The sequence below is a fragment of the Bufo gargarizans genome, chromosome 10 (assembly GCF_014858855.1).
Source record: "Bufo gargarizans isolate SCDJY-AF-19 chromosome 10, ASM1485885v1, whole genome shotgun sequence".
NCBI classification, from domain to species: domain Eukaryota; kingdom Metazoa; phylum Chordata; class Amphibia; order Anura; family Bufonidae; genus Bufo; species Bufo gargarizans.
Genome location: NC_058089.1, coordinates 124,423,430 through 124,429,556, shown reverse-complemented (window position 1 = coordinate 124,429,556; position 6,127 = coordinate 124,423,430).

Genomic DNA, 6,127 nt, shown 5'->3' with positions numbered 1-6,127 from the left:
TTTCGCCGCTAGGTGGCAGCGTTGTCGCCGTAATAGTAATAAGGCTTTTATTCAGACGACAACATTTACGGCCTGTGTACCCGAGCTGTACCGCATACACAGGTGCGGGGGGCACTTTACTTGTTCCTTTTATGGCCGAGACTCATTCATGTATTTTTTTATCATTTATTTTACACACTTGTATAGCACTGACGTATTCCGTAGCGCTTTACAGATTAGCATCACTCACTGGGGCACATTTATTATACAAGTTGCAACTATTTTAGTCGGAAAATAGTTGCAAGTCCCCTTTTTAAATATTATCGAGCGGCAGTTTTTATAACATTTACTAACATTTAGGCATCTTTCACACTTGCGTTATCCGGATCCGGCGTGTACTCCACTTGCCGGAATTACACGCCGGATCCGGAAAAACGCAAGTGTACTGAAAGCATTTGAAGACGGATCCGTCTTCAAAATGCTTTCAGTGTTACTATGGCACCCAGGACGCTATTAAAGTCCTGGTTGCCATAGTAGTAGTGGGGAGCGGAGGAGCGGTATACTTACAGTCCGTGCGGCTCCCGGGGCGCTCCAGAATGACGTCAGAGCGCCCCATGCGCATGGATGACGTGCCATGCGATCACGTGATCCATGCGCTTGGGGCACCCTGACGTCACTCTGGAGCGCCCCGGGAGCCGCACGGACGGTAAGTATGCTGCTCCCCGCTACACTTTACCATGGCTGCCAGGACTTTAGCGTCCCGGCAGCCATGGTAACCACTCTAAAAAAGCGAAACGTCGGATCCGGCAATGCGCCGAAACGACGTTTAGCTTAAGGCCTTCAATGGGCATTCATTCCGGATCCGGCCTTGCGGCAAGTCTTCAGTTTTTTTGGCCGGATCAAAAAGCGCAGCATGCTGCGGTATTTTCTCCGGCCAAAAAACGTTCCGTTCCGGAACTGAAGACATCCTGAACGGATTTCACTCCATTCAGAATGCATTAGGATAATCCTGATCAGGATTCTTCCGGCATAGAGCCCCGACGACGGAACTCTATGCCGGAAGACAATAACGCAGGTGTGAAAGAGCCCTTACACCTGGAAACAAGCGTAAATGTTGGTTAAAAAAAACAACGCCAGCCCCTGTTTTATCGCCAGGCACAAGGACCAATCTTATGGCAGCAGAAGACGGGCATAAAAAGGCAGTCTTAGTAAATGCGCCCCATTGTCCCCAGTGGGGCTCACAATCTAAGGTCCCTATCAGTATGTGTTTGGAGTGTGGGAGGAAACCCACGCAAACACGGGAAGAACATACAAACTTCTTGCAGATGGTGTCCTTGGTTGGATTTGTATAAATCACTGAAAAAAGGTGCACGACAATAATATGCGACTGACCATACCGGCTAGACCCTCACGCTGATGTTAAAAGCTGAGACTTTAGCCAATATCAGTCAGGAACATATCGGACCCCTGCGCACCCCGTCAAGGTATCTCAGAGTACCACTAAACTACCTATCGTGTGTGAACACAGTCTGATAGGTGCTGAGGACCGACTCACAGCCGAGCTCCTACATAGTAAGATCCCTAACACAATGGGAGGGAGGAGGAGGCTGCGAGCCCACCTATAACCGGCCACGTGACACAGGCTGCCAGGTGCACCACAAATCAATGACAAGCATTAGCCCATTCAATACATGTAGAGAAAGATCACTGAATAAAGTGGCCTAATCGGGGGAGCAACCTTTTTTCAGTGATTTATGTATTTTTATATTTGCATCCACACACTACTCCATCTTGTGTAGGATGCCATTGTGGTGCATGTGTCCGCTGCCGACATCCTCCATTGTATGCATTTTTGCTGGGGATTGCCGTTAGCAACGGATCACATGCAGAGGAATTGCTCCCCCGGTTATAAACACGCCACAGTGTTTGGTTTGAGCATTTCCTCCCATTTAGGCCACTTTATTTTGTGATTTTTCTTTACATGTATTGAATGGGCTAATGCTTGTCATTGATTTGTGGTGCACCAAGTATCCTGTGTCACATGGCCGGTTATAAATGGGGCTCGCAGCCTCCTCCTCCCTCCCATTGTATTTGGGATCTTACTATGGAGGTATGTAGGAGCTTGGCTGTGAGTCGGTCCTTAGCACCTATTAGACTGTGTTCATACACGATAGGTAGTTTAGCGGTAGGACCGACGCCACACTGAGATACCTTGACGTGGTGCACAGGGCTCTGATATGTTCCTGACTGACTGATATTGGCTAAAGTCTCAGCTTTTAACATCAGCGTGAAGGTCTAGCCAGTATGGTCAGGTGCATATTATTGTGGTGCACCTTTTTTCAGTGATTTATGTATTTTTATATTTTCCTCCACACATTATATCATCTTGTGTAGGATGTTTTTCTGGTGCATGTGGTCCGCTGCAGGTATTCTCCATTGTACGCATTTTTGCTGGGGATTGCCATTGGCAACGGATCACATGCGGAGGAATTGCTCCCCCGGTTATAAACACGCCACAGTGTTTGGGGTTGAGTATTTCCTCCCATTTAGGCCACTTTATTCAGTGATCTTTCTTTACATTGTTGGATTTGGACCTAGGACCCCATAGAAGTAATGCTAACCACTGAGCCACCGTGCTGCCTTTAAATGAATTCCTCTGGATGCCATAAAGACTTCAAGATTAGAGATTGATCGGATTCACGTTTGGATTCTGGATAACTTGGGGGAGATTTTTTCCAAGTGTGGCGTTTTACACCAGTCTTTGAAAGCTCCTGTGTTGCCGGAGGATGGGCACATCATGCGCCAGAATGAAATCTATGGCAGCTCAGAGCTGCCCTAGTTTTCTGTCTTTATTTGCACCAGAAAACTAGCACATATGAAGATAAATGTGCCAGGTCCGCTTGCCGCTCCCCTTCCTGGCCTCACCATGCCCCCATTTTGGAAAATAAGGTGGCTTAAAAACACAACTTGTGACAAATTTTTGCTACTGGTGCAGTGAGATGATAAATCTCCCCCTTGTATCAAGAGCATGGGTTTAATGACCTTACTGCACCACAGCATATGGATCTAACCATTGGGCTGGGACAACTTATACAATTTGGATGTGTGAATTAAGCCTAAATGTTGCCTTGTGGGTCAGTTTGATACATATAAACCCCTAAGTGGGGCTGCTTTAAACTTTCTCAGCTAGAAATATGGGCTTTGTATGGAAGCTAACAATCTAAGCTTTAAAACAAGACCAGGATCTAAGCATTACCTGCAATAGGTAAAGAGATATAGCATTTAGAAATCGAGTCGGGAGTGGAAGCAGCTGAAATCTGCTTTTACTTTCAGCTGCTATCACTCCCAACCTGATTTCTAAAGGCTATATCTTCTGATTTAAAGGACATAATGCTGCGTTCCTGGTCTTGTTGTACAGCTTTGATTGAAATCTTTCAACAAGACCAGCTACACAGCCCCTGTTATGAAGGGTTAAAACAACCCCCCCATCCTGTTGCTCGAGCCCAAGCAGAGTGTGTGCAAAACTGCTTAGTTGGGTCAGGGTGCACACACATGCTGTATATTTTTTTTTTTGCAGAAATATAAATTCCATTCACCGGAACAAAGCTTGCAGAAATCCACGTGCTTGCTGCCCCATTCAAATAAATTGAACTGATTTTCAGTCGCAGAATTTCAGCAACACAGTCCACAGCTTGTGAGTGCACCCTTATTACTAAGGCCACTGATTGGCTAAACAGGCCTTTGCTGGCATTTACGGCATGTCGATCCAGGGAATGGAGCAGAGGAGACCAGAGCAGCATCAGCGTGGCAGAGGCAGCAGACAATGCTTTTTTGCAGTTTTTAACAGTCTGGCCATTTTTTTTATTTTCTCCTTGGAAAACCCTTTGCTATTCATTTATTTGTAGAAAGCTTCAATAGAAAAAATAATTTTACAACAAAGCATTTTTTATAACATTTGAGTACAATATTATTATTATTTTTTACATTAATTGACATTACATGACTCCTATTGTCTCCCTCTGACGCAGTTCACATTACCATTGTGATGCATTCCCTCGTGTAAAAGGCTAAAATAAGTGTTGTCCACATTCATTCCTATGATTAAGGACATGTAATATGTCCAAAACGTGTTTACAGTCGGAGTGCCGTGATTATTTGTATGTGCTTGCTGTACTCAAAAATAAAGGATCGTCACAGCTTTTAAGAAGGTGCTGGTTTTTACTTTATGATAAACATGCAATGCCTCAGACACTTCTGATGCCCATCAACAAATGAATTGTACTGTTCTCTACCTGGACACCAGGTGAACCCAGCTTCATTTTATTTTTCTGATACATTGTATACTGTATGGGATCCTGAATAAGATCCTGTCCTCATCATAGAAAGGGATTTAAAGCTTTCAGCATCTATTCCTGATTTTTGCATGTAATTTTTTCGCTCGACAAGGTGCACTCCCCCCCCCCCCCCCATGACAGATTGTCTTATGGAACGAATACTAATGACCGAGGCGCAAGAAGCGATGAGTGTAGTGCTGTTCTGGCTCCGCACTGCACGTGTCCTGTCTGCATACAGCGTCAGGGCATAGTGCACAAAGGCACCCACCAAAAACTGATACTGTGTGACGTCAGGTCACATTGCAGCTTTAGGCTGGCTTGGGGATCTTATCTGAGGTCTGAGGAAGAATGGGAGTATGATCTGAGGTCTGATGGAGCTTGGGGTCTGATCTGAGGTCTGATGGAGCTTGGGGGTCTGATCTGAGGTCTGAGGAAGAATGGTGGTATGATCTGAGGTCTGAGAAGGAATGTGGTTCTGATACAAAGGTCTGATGGAGCTTGGGAGTCTAATCTGAGATCTAAGGAAGGTTATAATGGGGGTCTGATCTTGGGAGGAATAAGGTTCTGATACAGAGGTCTGATGGAGCTTGTGAATGTGCTCTGAGGTATGATGGAGCTTTGGGGGTATGGTCGGAGGTCTGATGGAGCTTGGGGATATGATTTGAGTTCTGCTAAAAATATTTTTTATATTATTTTCCTCCAATATATACTATGGTCTAGTGCGTCTTATGGAGCGAAAAATATGGTACCTGCTTTATCCGTGTCCATTATCTGTATATTATTCCTTAATCTTCATTTTCTCGTACCTTAGAATAACATTTTGGGGCTTTGGAACCAATTACTATTTTTCAATACAATTATGGTCTCAAGTTAAAATATAAATTGAGGGACCACTTGTATTGTTATGAAAAGCAATGAGAGGTGGTGATATTAGAATTAGGTAAGTTATGAATGTCAAGGAAGGAGCGATGATTGATCCGTTATGACATTTTTGTGGTGAGGGGGAAAGAGGATCATTACAATGTTGCTCTGTTGACATGCCAAAATCCCATCCATCAAGAACATTGCTGAAAATGGATGCAGAGGAATTTAAAGCATTAGATGCTAAAAGATTCTGTTAACTCATGGGGTGTACGTATCTCCTCAAAAAAGCTTCTTAATTGGCATATCTTCATCACATGTATGGCCCAAATGCTGAACTCTAAAAATAGATCTTCATTCCTGTCTATTATTTTAAACCATGGTCCAAATCACAGATCCTCAGTAAACCCTTTAGTCTGAACAACCCAATAAAATGTATCCAACTTAATGGAGGCTGAGTACAGGGCCAGCTCGAGGTATATGAGGGCTCTTGAGTCTCAGTCACAGGGGGCACCTAGTTTACCCTACTTTTTGCTTGATAAGTGGAGTGTTTAACGTGTCTTGTGGCCCATTGGGCTCTGGTATCTGCCCAGATGTACCAAATGATAGCCCTGGATATGTGCATCAGAGAATTCTGAGAGGTATCATGGGTTGCAAGGGCCTACATGAAGCTGAAGTGGCACAAAATCACTTTGATTGATGTAACACTACAGGAAAATAAATAACCTACCAGTGTTTCCGTTTGGGTTGGTTTCACAGACATACTACTATTCAGGGGCGTAGCTATAGGGGGTGCAGAGGTAGAAGTCGCTACCGAGCCCAGGAGCCTTAGGGGGCCCAAAAACCCTTGTGCCACATAAGACACTGGCATTATAGAAAGTGCATGCTGGTCAATTTACACCTCTGGCTGGAGGGAAGGGGTTAGGTCAAGAATTTAGATTGCGGGGGTGCCC